Below are 16972 nucleotides of genomic sequence, written 5' to 3'. Positions count from 1 at the left end.
TCCAGTCCATCCTTAACTCTGCTGCCCGACTAATTCATCTCTCTCCTCGCTACTCCTCTGCTTCCCCCCTCTGCAAATCTCTTCACTGGCTCCCATTCCCTCAGCGTATCCAGTTCAAATTACTAATACTGACCTACAAAGCCATCCACAACCTGTCTCCTCCATATATCTCTGAACTAATCTCCCGATATCTTCCCTCACGTGATCTTCGGTCCTCCCAAGACCTCCTTCTCTCCTCCACACTTATTCGCTCCTCATCCAACCACCTCCAAGACTTCTCCCGAATATCCCCCATCCTCTGGAATTCTTTGCCCCAACACGTCCGACTATCAACCACATTCGGATCCTTCAGACGGAACCTGAAAACCCATCTCTTCAGGAAAGCCTACAGCCTGCACTGACCCCGCTGCCTCCTCATCACCACGGAAGCTACCGCTTCACCAACACCGGAGCTCCTGCAACCCTCAACATACTGTCTCCTTCCCCATAATCCTGTAGAATGTAAGACCGCAAGGGCAGGGTCCTTGCCCCTCTGTGTCAGTCTGTCATTGTTAGTTTGTTTACTGTAAGTGATATCTGTAACTTGTATGTAACCCCTTCTCATGTAAAGCACCATGGAATCAATGGTGCTATATAAATAAATAATAATAATACATACTACATACATACTACATACATACTACATACATACAACATACTACATACATACTACATACATACAACATACTACATACATACTACATACAATACATTCCTACATTACATACAATACATACATATAGACATACAGTACATATAACATAGATTACATACTCACCATCACTTGTCACTTTGTTCGCCAAAGCCTGTAAAAAATATGAAAATAACAAACAAACAATATACTCCCTGATCCGCAGAAATCCACGAGTGTCCCACGACGATCTCCTGTGGAGAACGGCAGCATCAGCTGATGCGAACGCTCTCTAGGGGTTCCAGGAATACAATGACAGGAGGAAGGTATCTTTCTGCACTGTATTCCTCCGCCGCTGTAAAAAAATAGTCCCTAGTCTCACTTTTGGCATTGCTGTGTGAGAAATTTCCCACGCAGCAAATGCCATAAAGTGAGACTCTGAACTAAGGTAACCTCTCAGTGATGCACTGCAGGAGCCATTGTCTCCTGTCAGTGTGTCACTGAAGGTCCTATAGAGCAGTGACATCACCCATTGTCACTGTTCTATAGGGGAGATCGCCATGGGACACTACACTACGACACTACGGCGGACAGGTAGTATGCGGTTTATTATTTTACGTTTTTTGCAGGCGCTGAAGTATAGTAAGTATGGTTAAATGAAGAATATTAAAATACTTTTTTCTGGCTGTGTCTTTATTTTTTTAACTCTTTCACTACACTAGGATTAATAATGGATAGGTGTCTTATTGACGCCTCTCCATTATTAACCCGGCTTAATGTCACCTTACAATAGCAAGGTGACATTAACCCCTTATTACCTCATATCCCACCGTTACACGGGAGTGGGAAGAGAGGGGCTAAGTGCCGGAATTGGTGCATCTTACAGATGCGCCATTTCTGAGGTGGCTGCGGACTGGTATTTGTATTCGGGGGGCCAATATCCATGGCCCCTCTCTAGGCTATGAATATCAGCCCGCAGCTGTCTGCGTAGCCTTTCTGGCTATAAAATATAGGGGGACCCCACGTAATTTTTTGGGGGTCCCCCTATTTTAATAGCCAGACAGCTGTGGGCTGATATTCATAGCCTGGGAGGAGCCATGGGTATTACCCCCTTCCCAGGCTACAAATATTGACCCCCAGCCGTTGGCTTTCCTCTTCTGGCGCAGAAAATTGTGCGGGAGACCATGCCATTTTTTTCCATTTTTTTTTTTAAACGAAACGCTCATTAAGGCCTCTTTCACACTTACGGCAGTGCGGGTCCGTCACTATGCATAGGGCTGAGGTACCGATGCACGTTGTGAAATTTGTGCTCGACGTGTCCATCGGATGCAGTTTTTCAACACGTCCACTGCCCATTCTGAAGTCCGGGGAGGAGGGGGCGGAGTTTCGGCCGTGCATGCACGGTAGAAAATGGCGGACGCAACGGCCAAAAAAACTTTCACTTGAACCTTTTTTAGTGCCGACGGTCCGCCAAAACACGACGGATCCGTATGTACAGTATGTTGTATGTATGTATGTAGTATGTATGTAGTATGTATGTTGTATGTATGTAGTTTGTTGTATATATGTATGTAGTATGTATGTAGTATGTTTGTATGTATGTAGTATGTTTGTATGTATGTAGTATGTATGTAGTATGTATGTTGTATGCATGTAGTATGTTGTATGTATGTAGCATGTATGTATGTATGTAGCATGTGTGTAGTATGTATGTAGTATGCATGTGTGTAGTATGTATGTAGCATGTATGTAATATGTATGTATATAGTATGTATGTATGTACATACATGTATGTATGTACATGTATGTAGTATGTATGTTGTATGTTTGTAATATTTTGTATGTATGTATGTAGTATGTATGATGTATGTAGTATGTATGTTGTAAGTATGTAGTATGTTGTATGTATCTAGTATGTATGTATGTAGTATGTATGTTGTATGTATGTAGTATGTTGTATGTATGTAGTATGTATGCAGTATGTATGTATGTAGTATGTATTGTGGTGTGACTGGTGGTCACGTGGTTAATGGGAGGTATGTATTACAGGGATGGATGGTCCCTGCGATGCAACCCGGAGTATTTTGTCTTTAGTGCACACGAGCGGGTTGCAGGTAGCTATGAGAGATGGGAGGAAAATGCAGGAAATGGCAAGCAGATTGGCACAACCTTCAACTCGCGATATAGAGAGGCAAAGAGGTTCGCATAAGACTGGAAGTCCTCAAGCTGAAGCTAAAAGAGGACATAGAGAAAAATGGATGGATGCTCTCCAGGCGATAAAGACCATGGGCTAAGTGACCTAAGTGGGAGACCCTGTAGTGGACGAAATGACAAAGAGTCAGACCAGACAGGACGTATGGGTACAAAGGGATTATGCCTACGTACTGACCGATGGAGGTGGGGAAGGCTTAATAGATTGTTGACGCTGAAACATGAGGCGACAAAGTCTGATAGCACATTGTTCACAGACAGGGATGTGGAGACAGTGACAGACTATGTCTCAGGAGCTGACGCTCAAAACCAAATGGGAAGGCCATCTCGACGGATAGAGCAAGGCTATATGGGTGCCCTGTCTCGAGGCCCTCGGTTTAGGACAAGTGTTCAACCCCACAGGTTTGAACAGAGGAGGGGAATATATGGTGTGACTGGTGGTCGCATGATTAATAGGAGGTATGTATCACAGGGATGGATGCTCCCTGCGATGCAACCCGGAGTATTTTGTCTTTAGTGCACATGAGCACTAAAGATGTCGTTAAGTGCACCTGGGTCCGGGTTGCGGGTAGCTATGATAGATGGGACGGTCTGGCTACCCATATACCTCACCTCTGAGTGGGGGCGCTAACTGTATGCTTTTCCCTGCAGGAGTTTGAGGACCTGCAGTGATGTCATGATCACGTGACAGTGCATGTGATGTTACCTCATCTGTGGGTGTGGTTACAGGATACCTAAAGGAGGTGTGTTTAGCACATGGTAGTGAGTGTTTGGGAGTCTACCAGTGTGGAAAGACTTCCATGTGTCCAGGCTGGACACTACAGAGTGGTCTGTGGCTTAAGATAGAGCCTGAGTGCTGGACATTGCACAGCCTGTGTGCCTTCAGGCCTGAGAGAGCAGAGCTCTTCTATGGACATTAACGCTGTGTCGGCCTGATGTACGGATTGTTTATCTTTTTGTTGCTGCCTTGATGGTTTATGGAGCAAATAAACCCACATGGACATTGAAGAGAATGTGCCTCCTGCTTCCTTCTACGCATCTGAGTGACTAAAATCCTTACAGTATGTAGTATGTATGTGTGTAGTATGTATGTAGTATGTATGTAGTATGTATGTTGTATGTATGTTGTATGTATGTAGTATGTATGTAGCATGTAGTATGTATGTTGTATGTATGTAGTATGTTGTATGTAGTATGTATGTTTGTGTTGTTTTGTTACATTCAACACATTAACCAGATGATGGGACTACTACTGTCCCATCATTGGCTAATGTGTCAATCACTGTCATTGTAGCAGGCATAGCCCGATGGGACTTGCCTGTACACACACAACCCTCGAGAGACCCGCACAGACCCCCGAGAGTCCCATACAGACCCCCGTCAGGCCCGCACAGGTCCCCCACGGTCCCACACAGACCCTGCCCACACACACAGACACGCAGTCTCCACCCACACACCGCCCACTCTCTTCCCCCCTTCGGAACTGGATGTGCAAAGGAAAGAAAGGGCTTATTTTCATTCCAATATTTGTGTCCCATTGACTTGCATTGGTTTCCAGTATCGGTATCGGCGATACCCAATATATTTTGGGTATCGGTGCAATCCAATCCGATCCAATATTTCCCGATATCGGAAGGTATCGCTCAACACTAATTATTAGTCAGCGTTTTCTAGATAGTAACAGGAGTCTGGATGAAGCTCTATGCGTTTAGTGCTCCAACATCCTTGACATTCACCAATACTTAACTAAAATATACATGATAATGGAGCGCCCCCAGACACAGGGCCGCGGTACCGGTCTTCTCTGTCTCGGTTCTAGGGCTGTTACGGTGGCTGGACCCGGTCCGTGACCCTGCTAAGGGGCGTCCAATGAAAGGTGATGCAAGTTTGTTAAGGTTTCGTGACGCCACCTGTGGTGTTCGGTCAGGGTGACCGACGCTGCTTTGGGGTCCACTGGGGTGATGTAATGGCATCTAGATGGAATACCTTCCCACAGGTGAAGTGTTTCCCCAGGGCTTCCCAGTAGTGTAGGTGGCGATGATGTGAGGCGCAGTTAATAACGAGGACACAGGGTTGCAGTCTCTTTACCTTTTTACAGAAGACTTCGGGATCCACAATCCAGAGCACTGCTAACAGGGCTGGCTGAGACCGGCCGGTCCGAAGGCACATCCAGAGTTCCCTTTGCAGGTGGAAATCAGTGCCTACCAAATAGCGCCTGTGTGTTGTAGTTCTTCACTGCTGAGCATTCGGGATAGTCCTCACAACTTTCGTATTCGTTCTTTCTCTCTCCGTCCCCCAAGTATATCTGGCTAGGACGCACCCGTTTGACGGGAAGGCTCGGCGCTATTCTGGGACCCTAGAGACGCCCCTCTCCACATTTGCCCCTATATCTGCTTAGGTGATGTAAGGTAGACAGCCAACCTATAATCAACTGTCCTGCCGCTGTTTGAAATAATGCTTGGAGTCAGTTACTTCCTCGGCATTCCGGCCACTGGCTACGCGCCTCAGTAGGATGTTGCCGATCTCAGGGCACGACTCCTACTGGTTCTCCTTTGTGCTGTGATCTCGTTTCTCACTTCTCCACAATATACTTCGCTTTGTGTCCTTCCTTAGGATGCCGCCGCAAAGTAGTGCAGGCACGACTCCGTCACATTCTGTCCTTTCTGCTAGGTACCTGCCAGGAACCCACCCCTGACAGGTCCTCCCTGGAGCTCTCCCATTCTGCGTTCTCTCTAACTTCCTATGCAACCCCTAGTTTTACCAGAGTGTGAGGAGTGGCCTAATACATAGTGCCTTTTGCTCCCCCTGGTGGCCGGAGTGTGAAGTGTAATGTGTGACTGTGATACCTGGTCAGGTGAACTCCTTTAGTGCAATCAGACATAACATCACTCCCCTTAATGGCAGAGCGACATTACTGCAACGACCAGGACTCTGGGGCGCTGCACTCCCCCCCTGTTAAATCCAGTACTCCCGGACTGGGAAAAGAAGAACAACAAAACATGTTAGAAAAAGACATACAAAATTTTGGAATGCTTTGAACAAGTAAATATAACAATGCTTCCCTTTATGGGAGGTGAGGTCACTTGAACGTTACAAACGGAAACATGTTTAAATATTTTAAATAACATTCTAATCTACTGACTATAAATAGTTTCTATTACCCAGCCGGGTATTCTACTAAGTGCAAATTTTTGAACAATAATTAACTTTAAGGGCGTATAGGCTGAACCCACTAAAGGCTTTTATAAAACGCTATAGTACAAATCTAACTTTTTCTTTATTTCTCTGACTTCACATATGCAGGACCGCCTAGCTACTTGTCTGGGCCTACTGCATCTCTTCTTCTCAGTTCACAACATGAGACCTATCAACCATCTCTCTATGGCTCTCAGGAGGACTTATTAACCCCTATGGGTTCACTTACTAGCTTTCTAGCTACATGTTATCTACTACGTAAACATTATTGCTATCTTACTACTTAAGGCAACATTATCACAAGGCAACAAGTAACATTCCCTTTAAGAGGGAAATCAGTCTTCTTTGAGGTAGTGCAAACAATCACCAAGTCACTAATAAACTTCAAGACACAAGAAACTTTCACGTCGTCATCAGGAATAGTTTCTTCGCAAAGTCTTGTTTCCTTGTAAAACCAGTAGAGAGCACCTTTAAGACGGTGCAAATTATGTACAAAACCAGTTTGTGAATCATTCACCGTTAGTGTTGAGCATTCCGATACCGCAAGTATCGGGTATCGGCCGATATTTGCGGTATCGGAATTCCGTTACCGAGTTCCGATATTTTTGTGATATCGGGAATCGGTATCGGGATTAAGATTCATGTGTAAAAAAAAGAATAAAAATAAAAAATATTGATATACTTACCCTCGGACGCGCCCTGGTTGTCACCGCTGCAACCGCCATGCTTCCGTTCCTAAGAATGAGCGCGTTAAGGACCTTCGATGACGTCGCGGCTTGTGATTGGTCGCAATGAATATTGATCCCAGGGCCTGAAGGAGAGTTTCCTCTCCTTCAGACCCAGGGAACCATAGAGGATACCTTCCGATATTTGTGTCCCATTGACTTGTATTGTATCGGATATCGGTATCGGCGATATCCGATATTTTTCGGATATCGGCCGATACCATCCGATACCGATACTTTCAAATATCAGACAGTATTGCTCAACACTATTCACCGTCCATGATTCCGCAGTCTTTGGAAACGATAATAAACTTGTGCAAAAACATAAAAAAATAGGGATCCCGGGTCAACAAAGGGATCCCTTTAAGGATTAATCCTAAACGGGTTTTAAGCAGCAGGAAACAAACAGTTAACTATTTACATTTGTCGGGGTTTCGAGGTTTATTCTTGCGACGGTAGGTTGCAAGGCATCAGTTAGTAGCGAACACTTCCTGGCCTGGGAAGATCTGTGTTCGACTTCTCATCCGATGTGGTATCAATGTCACTAATCGGTTTTTCATGTATAATTTGGGTTCGAATGTCAGTTTTGGTAGTAGGTTCAGTAGTGGCAATAATGCCCACCATGGTAGTAATATTAGGATTTGTCAGTTCAGAGTTAGTCTTAGTCATGACAGCAAGTGGCGCTGCTATGGGGCCTACCAGTAGGTCTTCTGTCACTGGGGCAGGGTTGTTCTTCATATCTGCTTCAGATGCGGTCCCTCCGGTGCCGGCCTGCTCCGTCTCCGCTGGGATCTGGAACGCTGACTGCGGGGTCTTGTGCTGTGGCGTTGCCATCTCTGTTTGCAGTATCTCGCTTTCTGGCAGGGCCTTGCTTTTTGGCTTCGGAGCGCTGGAACTTCTTTCTTGCTCTGGACCAGACGAGGCTGCCGACAGACGTCTGGCGAGGCCCCCGATGACGGTCTCCTTCCACCCTGCCTCATTGCTCAGCTGCATCCGCCGGAGTTGATCGCTGAGCTCGTCCACTCCGGCCTGCAGGAAGTCGGGGCCAACAGATGACGCCTGGCCGCTGTATCTCTCTGGATAGCTGGGGGAGTCCTCGGCTCCGACCCCACACTCCGATCCCAGGCGGCTGGCCATGGCATCTCCCACCTGGCTCACTTCTAACGGTTCGCCCATAGTCGTCGGTAGCGGGGTCAGTATCCCCTTCATAGTGTAGAGGGCTGCCATTACGACCTCAGCGGAGGAAGGTCAGCCACAGTCGGGATGGGGTGCGGTCACCGGAGCTGGATCGGTCGGTGGGGCAGGGTCAGTGTACTCACCCGCCACCACGATGTCCTGGGGGTCGGCTGGCTCTGCCAGCGGCGGGCTCTGCGATGGGGTCGGCAAGGGTTTCCGTCGTGGCACAAGGGGCGGCATCAGCATCGATGGATCTTCCGCAGGTGCTACTTGAGACGAGGACTTGGTCTCCACCTGCAGCTGCAGGAGTTGATCGATCAGCTCCTCCATTCCAAGCTGCAGGGAATCAGCATCAGCAGTGAAGGCTTGGCCTCGGTGCTCCTCCGGGTAGCTGAGGAAGTCTCCGGCTTCGACCCCACGCTCCAGCTCCAGGTGACTTGTCATGGCGTCCTCCACGTGACTGCTGTCTTCCTTGTCCTTTTCCCACTCTCTCCTTCGTTGGTGGTTTCGCTTCCTTTGTCTCCGCCCACCATTGAGGATCAGGAGGCGGATCTCGGCTGCTGACGGACACGTCCTCAAGGTACAGAAATATTTAGACTGGGCGGCCATTACCTTTCGCGCTTTTCAGTTCGTTCACACCCACAACTCCACGCCCTTCTTCTTCTCCTGCACTCTTCGTGGCGCTATAATGGCAGCAGTTTTGGCGGGAATCTTGGCGGCAAATAGCAATACACAGTCTTTGCAATAAGTCACAGTTCAAGCACAATTCTAACACAGTTCCAAGGCACACATGACCTGATTCTTCAGGCTTAAGTACATCCTGTTCGTGACGCCAAGTTGGAGCACCCCCAGACACAGGGCCGCGGGGTACTCAGTATCGGTCCTCTCTTTCTCGGTTCTAGGGTTGTCACGGTGACTGGACCCGGTCCGTGACCCTGCTAAGGGGCGTCCAATGAAAGGTGATGCAAGTTTGTTAAGGTTTCGTGACGCCACCTGCGGTGTTCGGTCAGGGTGACCGACGCTGCTTTGGGGTCCACTGGGGTGATGTAATGGCATCTAGATGGAATACCTTCCCACAGGTGAAGTGTTTCCCCAGGGCTTCCCAGTAGTGTAGGTGGCGATGATGTGAGGCGCCGTTAATAACGAGGACACAGGGTTGCAGTCTCTTTACCTTTTTACTGAAGACTTCGGGATCCGCAATCCAGAGCACTGCTAACAGGGCTAGCTGAGACCGGCCGGTCCGAAGGCACATCTAGAGTTCCCTTTGCAGGTGGAAATCAGTGCCTACCAACGCCTGTGTGTTGTAGTTCTTCCCTGCTGAGCATTCGGGATAGTCCTCACAACTTTCGTATTCGTTCTTTCTCTCTCCATCCCCCAAGTATATCTGGCTAGGATGCACCCGTTTGACGGGAAGGCTCGGAGCTATTCTGGGACCCTAGAGATGCCCCTCTCCACGTTTGCCCCCTATGTCTGCTTAGGTGATGTAAGGTAGACAGCCAACCTATAATCAACTGTCCTGCCGCTGTTTGAAGTAATGCTTGGAGTCAGTTACTTCCTCGGCGTTCCGGCCACCGGCTACGCGTCTCAGTAGGATGTTGCCGATCTCAGGGCACGACTCCTACTGGTTCTCCTTTGTGCTGTGATCTCGTTTCTCACTTCTCCACAATATCCTTCGCTTCGTGTCCTTCCTTATGATGCCGCCGCAAGGTAGTACAGGCGCGGCTCCGTCGCGTTCTGTCCTTTCTGCTAGGTACCTGCCAGGAACCCACCCCTGACACGTCCTCCCTGGAGCTCTCCCAGGCTGCGTTCTCTCTAACTTCCTATCCAACCCCCAGTTTTACCAGAGTGTGAGGAGTGGCCTAATACATAGTGCCTTTTGCTCCCCCTGGTGGCCGGAGTGTGAAGTGTAATGTGTGACTGTGATACCTGGTCAGGTGAACTCCTTTAGTGCAATCAGACATAACATCACTCCCTTTAGTGGCAGAGCGACATTACTGCAACGACCAGGACTCTGGGGCGCTGCAATAACATCCTTGGGTACATGTGTAATTGCCCCCAAAAATTATTTTCACAGAGACCTAAAATATGCCATGTAATTTATATTTATGTAAATGCTGCCCACAAATGTATGCCACCACCGTGTTATCAAAGTTCCTACTTTAACCCCTTCATGACCCCAGCTTTTTTTGGTTTTGCGTTTTTGTTTTTTGCTCCCCTTCTTCCCAGAGCCATAACTTTTTTATTTTTCCATCACTCTGGCCATGTGAGGGATTTTTTTTTGCAGGACGAGTTGTACTTTTGAGCGACACCATTGGTTTTACCATGTTGTATACTAGAAAATGGGGAAAAAATTCCAAGTGCGGTGAAATTGCAAAGAAAGGGCAATCCCACACTTGTTTTTTGTTTGACTTTTTTGATAGGTTCAATAAAAGCTAAATCTGACCTGTTATTATGATTCTCCAGGTCATTACAAGTTTATAGACACCAAATATGTCTAGGTTCTTTTTTATGTAAGTGGTGAAAAAAATTCCAAACTTTGCTAAAAAAAAAAATTGCTCAATTTTCCATTACCCGTAGCGTCTCCATTTTTCGTGATCTGGGGTCGGGTGAGGGCTTATTTTTGCATGCTGAGTTTTAACCCCTTTCTGACATCGGACGTACTATCCCGTCGAGGTGGGTTGGGCCCGTTTGACCACCGACGGGATAGTATGTCATACGCAATCGGCCGCGCTCACTGGGGGAGCGTGGCCGATCGCGGCCGGGTGTCAGCTGACTATCGCAGATGACATCCGGCACTATGTGGCCAGGAGCGGTCATGGACCGCCCCGGCACATTAACCCCCGGCACACTACGATCAAACATGATTGCAGTGTTTCGGCGGTATAGGGAAGCATCGCGCAGGGAGGGGGCTTCCTGAGGCCTTCACTGAGACCCCCAGAACAACGCGATGTGATCGAGTTGCTGCAAGGGTCTCTTACCTCCTCCTCCCTGCAACAGGCCCAGATCCAAAATGGCCGCGGGGTTGCATCCGGGTCCTGCAGGGAGGTGGCTTACCAGCTCTTGCTTTACAGGGGTATCAGCGTACTCAGGACACATTGGACGACAACTTTTGTGGACCAATTTATCCTGTTACCCTTGGGAAAATACAAAACTGGGGGCTAAAAAATAATTTTTGTGGGAAAAAAAGATTTTTTATTTTCACGGCTCTGCGTTATAAACTGTAGTGAAACACTTGGGGGTGCAAAGTTCTCACAACACATCTAGATAAGTTCCTTGGGGGGTCTAGTTTCAAATATGGGTTCACTTGTGGGGGGTTTCTAATGTTTAGGCACAATAGGGGCTCTGCAAACACAATGTGATGACTGCAGACCATTCCATCTAAGTCTGCATTCCAAATGGTGCTCCTTCCATTCCGAGCCCTCCCATGCGCCCAAACGGTGGTTCCCCAACACATATGGGGTATCAGCGTACTCAGGACAAATTGGACTGCAACTTTTGGGTCCAATTTCTCCTGTTACCCTTGGGAAAATACAAAACTGGGGGCTAAAAAATAATTTTTGTGGGAAAAAAAAAAGAATTTTTATTTTCACTGCTCTGCGTTATAAACTGTAGTGAAACACTTGGGGGTTCAAAGCTCTCACAACACATCTAGATGAGTTCCTTAGGGGGTCTACTTTCCAAAATGGTGTCACTTGTGGGGGGTTTCAATGTTTAGGCACATCAGTGGCTCTCTAAACGCAACATGGTGTCCCATCTCAAATCCAGTCAATTTTGCATTGAAAAGTCAAATGGTGCTCCTTCGCTTCCGAGCTCTGTCATGCGCCCAAACAGTGGTTTACCCCCATATATGGGGTATCGACGTACTCAGGACAAATTGTACAAGTTTTGTGGTCCATTTTCTCCTGTTACCCTTGGTAAAATAAAACAAATTGGAGCTGAAGTAAAAAATATTGTGAAAAAAAGTTAAATGTTAATTTTTATTTAAACTTTCCAAAAATTCCTGTGAAACACCTGAAGGGTTAATAAACTTCTTGAATGTGGTTTTGAGCACCTTGATGGGTGCAGTTTTTAGAATGGTGTCACATTTGGTTATTTTCTATCATATAGACCCCTCAAAAAGACTTCAAATGAGATGTGGTCCCTAAAAAAAAATGGTGTTGTACAAATGAGAAATTTCTGGTCAACTTTTAACCCTTATAACTCCCTTAGAAAAAAAAATGTTGGTTCCAAAGTTGTGCTGATGTAAAGTAGACATGTGGGAAATGTTACTTATTAAGTATTTTGTGTGACATATCTCTGTGATTTAATTGCATAAAAATTCAAAGTTGGAAAATTGCTAAATTTTCAAAATGTTTGCCAAATTTCAGTTTTTTCTCACAAATAAACGCAGGTAATATCAAAGAAATTTTACCACTATCATGAAGTACAATATGTCACGAGAAAACAATGTCAGAATCACCAGGATCCATTGAAGCATTCCAGATTCCAGAGTTATAACCTCATAAAGGGACAGTGGTCAGAATTATAAAAATTGGCCTGGTCATTAACGTGCAAACCACCCTTGGGGGTAAAGGGGTTAATGTGCCATTTGGTGCAGATACATTCTTTTGATCGCCCGTTATTGCATTTTAAAGCAATGTTGCGGCGACCAAAGAAGCTTAATTCTGGGGTTTTGAATTTTTTACTCACTACGCCGTTTAGCGATCATGTTAATCCTTTTTTTTATTGATAGATCGGGCGATTCTGAACGCGGCGATAACAAATATGTGTAGGTTTGATTATTTTGAATGGGCGAAAGGGGGCTGTTTTAAACTTTTATATTTTTATTATTTTTTAATATTTTTTAAAACATTTTTTTTTACTTTTGCCTTGCTTCAATAGCCTTCATGGGAGGCTAGAAGCTGGCACAACTCGATCAGCTCTGCTACATAGGAGCGATGCATAGATCGCTCCTATGTAGCTGAATTACTGCATTGCTATGATCGCCGACCACAGGGTGGCGCTCACAACAATCTGGCATCAACAACCATAGAGGTCTTCAGAAGACCTCTGGTTGTTATGCCAATGCTCCGATGACCCCCGATGACGTGACGGGGTCACCGATGCGCGCATTTCCGTCCCGATGGCGGGAAGCGCTTCTTAAATGCTGCTGAGTTTGACAGCGGTATTTAACTAGTTAATAGCGGCGGGTGGTTCACGATTGCGGGCACATGTCAGCTGTACAAAACAACTGACATGTTCCGACTTTTATGTGGGCTCAATTTCAATTTCAATTTCAATTTTTCTTCCACCTTTTCCAAAAGCTATTTCTTTTTTACCTTATGAGGACATGTGTTATGTGGCATAGGTTGTAGTTGTAGTTTTGAAATACATACAGTAATTCACTTTGCAATATTATGTATTGAAAAATGGGGAAAAAAAATCCAAGTGAGATTAAATGTGAGAAAATGCAATTCTGAAATTATTTTTGGGGTTCTGTTTTTATAGTGTTCATTGCATGATAAAATTAATCTTACAACATGATTCTCCCAATATGATTCTATTAACAGACTTTCATAGACATGGTGATACTGAGCATGCTTTCTTTTTTACTTTATTTTTGGATGGGAAAAATTACTTAGTTTTTTTTTTTTACATTTTCAATTACTTTTTAGTCCTCCTGATGTCACTTGATGATTTGTATTATATACTGCAATACCTCTGTATGGGCTGGGCTTTACAAGAGTACTAAGATGCTGGCAAAAAAGTCAATCAGGTGGCCCTTGGCTGCTATGGCAACCCATCAGCACTCCATGATCACTTCAAGGGGGATAATGAGTGCCTGAACAGATAATCCACAAGGATTGCACCATTTAAATGCTGTGGTCGTTGGCATTGTTGCCGCAGAATGTGATTGGAGGTCCAGAACTTCAAACCTCTACAGCCCATTGACTGTGGGTTTCAAATTGGGGGTCAGTTATTCCTCCGGAGAGAAATAAAAACACCAATACATTTAATGAAGCATCTGAGTGTCCAGGGCTCTTGTGTATTTTTACTGAACCCATGGTGCCAACCCGTTACATGCTATGGGCATATCTGACTAATTACTAAAATTAGTATCTGTTATGGACCTGGTGGTTAGGAGCACCCGGAATGACCTGATGGTTAAACTACACAGAACAAGCTCTGGGAAGTGGGAGCTCTGCTGACCGCAACCCCTAATCCTATCACACACACTAGAAATAGCCGTGGAGCGTACCTAACGCTACCTAGATGCCTCTTCACAGCCTAAGAGCTAACTAGCCCTAGAGATAGAAAATAAATCCCACCTTGCCTCAGAGAAATTCCCCAAAGGAAAAGGCAGCCCCCCACATATATTGACTGTGAGTTAAGATGAAAGTCACAAACACAGGAATGAAACAAGTTTCAGCAAAGGGAGGCCAGACTAACTAAACAGACTGAGGATAGGAAAGGTATCTTTGCGGTCAGCACAAAAAACTACAAAAGACCACGCAGAGTGTGCAAAAAGACCTCCGCACCGACTCACGGTGCGGAGGTGCCACTCTGCATCCCAGAGCTTTCAGCTAGCAAGGCAAAATCATGATAACCAGCTGCACAAGAAAACAATGAACAATGAACAGGGACTTAGCTTCTGCTGGAGTAGACAGGTCACCCGAAAGATCCAAGAGCGAACTGAACCAGTACAAGAACATTGACAGCTGGCAAGGAGTAACGATCTGAGTGGAGTTAAATAGATCAGCCAGCCAAAGAATAAACTACATCACCTGTGGAAGGAACCTCAGAAGCAGCAGCTCCACTCACAGCCACCAGAAGGAGTCCATGGACAGAACTCGCCGAAGTACCATTCATGACCACAGGAGGGAGTTCGATAACAGAATTCACAACAGTACCCCCCCTTGAGGAGGGGTCACCGAACCCTCATCAGAGCCCCCAGGCCGATTAGGACGAGCCAAATGAAAGGCACGAACTAGATCGGCAGCATGAACATCAGAGGCAAAAACCCAGGAATTATCTTCCTGACCATAACCCTTCCACTTGACCAGGTACTGGAGTTTCCGTCTCGAAATACGAGAATCCAAAATCTTTTCCACCACATACTCCAACTCCCCCTCGACCAACACCGGGGCAGGAGGATCAACGGAGGGAACCATAGGCGCCACGTATCTCCGCAATAACGACCTATGGAACACATTATGGATGGCAAAAGAAGCTGGAAGGGCCAAACGAAATGACACAGGATTGAGAACTTCAGAAATCTTATACGGACCAATGAAACGAGGCTTAAACTTAGGAGAGGAAACCTTCATAGGAACATAACGAGACGACAACCAAACCAAATCCCCAACATGAAGTCGGGGACCAACACAGCGCCGGCGGTTAGCGAAACGTTGAGCCTTCTCCTGGGACAATGTCAAATTGTCCACCACATGAGTCCAAATCTGCTGCAACCTGTCCACCACAGTATCCACACCAGGACAGTCCGAAGGTTCAACCTGCCCTGGAGAGAAACGAGGATGAAAACCAGAATTACAGAAAAACGGCGAAACCAAAGTAGCCGAGCTGGCCCGATTATTAAGGGCGAACTCAGCCAAAGGCAAGAAGGACACCCAATCATCCTGATCAGCAGAAACAAAGCATCTCAGATATGTTTCCAAAGTCTGATTAGTTCGTTCGGTTTGGCCATTTGTCTGAGGATGGAAAGCCGAAGAAAAAGATAAATCAATGCCCATCTTAGCACAAAAGGACCGCCAAAACCTCGAAACAAACTGGGAACCTCTGTCCGAGACGATGTTCTCCGGAATGCCATGCAAACGAACCACATGCTGGAAAAACAATGGCACCAAATCAGAGGAGGAAGGCAATTTAGATAAGGGTACCAAATGGACCATCTTAGAGAAGCGATCACAAACCACCCAAATGACCGACATCCTTTGAGAGACAGGGAGATCTGAAATAAAATCCATGGAAATATGCGTCCAGGGCCTCTTCGGGATCGGCAAGGGCAAAAGCAACCCACTGGCACGAGAACAGCAGGGCTTAGCCCGAGCACAAGTCCCACAGGACTGCACAAAAGAATGCACATCCCGTGACAAAGAAGGCCACCAAAAGGATCTAGCCACCAAATCTCTGGTACCAAAGATTCCAGGATGACCAGCCAACACTGAACAATGAATCTCAGAGATAACTCTACTAGTCCATCTATCAGGGACAAACAGTTTCTCCGTAGGACAACGGTCAGGTCTATTAGCCTGAAACTTTTGCAGCACACACCTCAAATCATGGGAAGTGGCAGACAAAATTACCCCTTCTTTAAGAATACCCGCCGGCTCCGGAACACCCGGAGAGTCAGGTACAAAACTCCTTGACAGGGCGTCAGCCTTCACATTCTTAGATCCCGGAAGGTATGAAACCACAAAATCAAAACGGGAGAAAAAGAGCGACCATCGAGCCTGTCTAGGATTCAACCGTTTGGCAGACTCGAGATAAGTTAAATTCTTGTGATCCGTCAAAACCACCACGCGATGCTTGGCTCCTTCAAGCCAATGTCGCCACTCCTCGAATGCCCACTTCATTGCCAACAACTCTCGACCGAGCCATCAGAACTTCTTTGCGACAAAACAGCACCTGCTCCAATCTCAGAAGCATCAACCTCGACCTGAAACGGGAACGAAACATGTGGCTGGCACAACACAGGGGCAGAAGAAAAACAACGCTTCAACTCCTGAAAAGCCTCTACAGCCGCAGAGGACCAATTGACCACATCAGCACCTTTCTTGGTCAAATCAGTCAACGGTTTAGCAATACTGGAAAAATTAGTGATGAAGCGACGATAAAAATTAGCAAAGCCCAGGAACTTCTGCAAGCTCTTCACAGATGTCGGCTGAGTCCAATCGTAAATGGCCTGAACTTTAACAGGGTCCATCTCGATAGTAGAAGGGGAAAAAATGAAACCCAAAAATGAAACCTTCTGAACTCCAAAGAGACACTTTGACCC

The sequence above is a fragment of the Ranitomeya imitator genome, chromosome 4 (genome assembly GCF_032444005.1).
Source record: "Ranitomeya imitator isolate aRanImi1 chromosome 4, aRanImi1.pri, whole genome shotgun sequence".
Taxonomy (NCBI): Eukaryota; Metazoa; Chordata; class Amphibia; order Anura; family Dendrobatidae; genus Ranitomeya; species Ranitomeya imitator.
The sequence above is the reverse complement of the archived record's forward strand: the minus strand, read 5'-3'. Positions refer to the sequence as shown.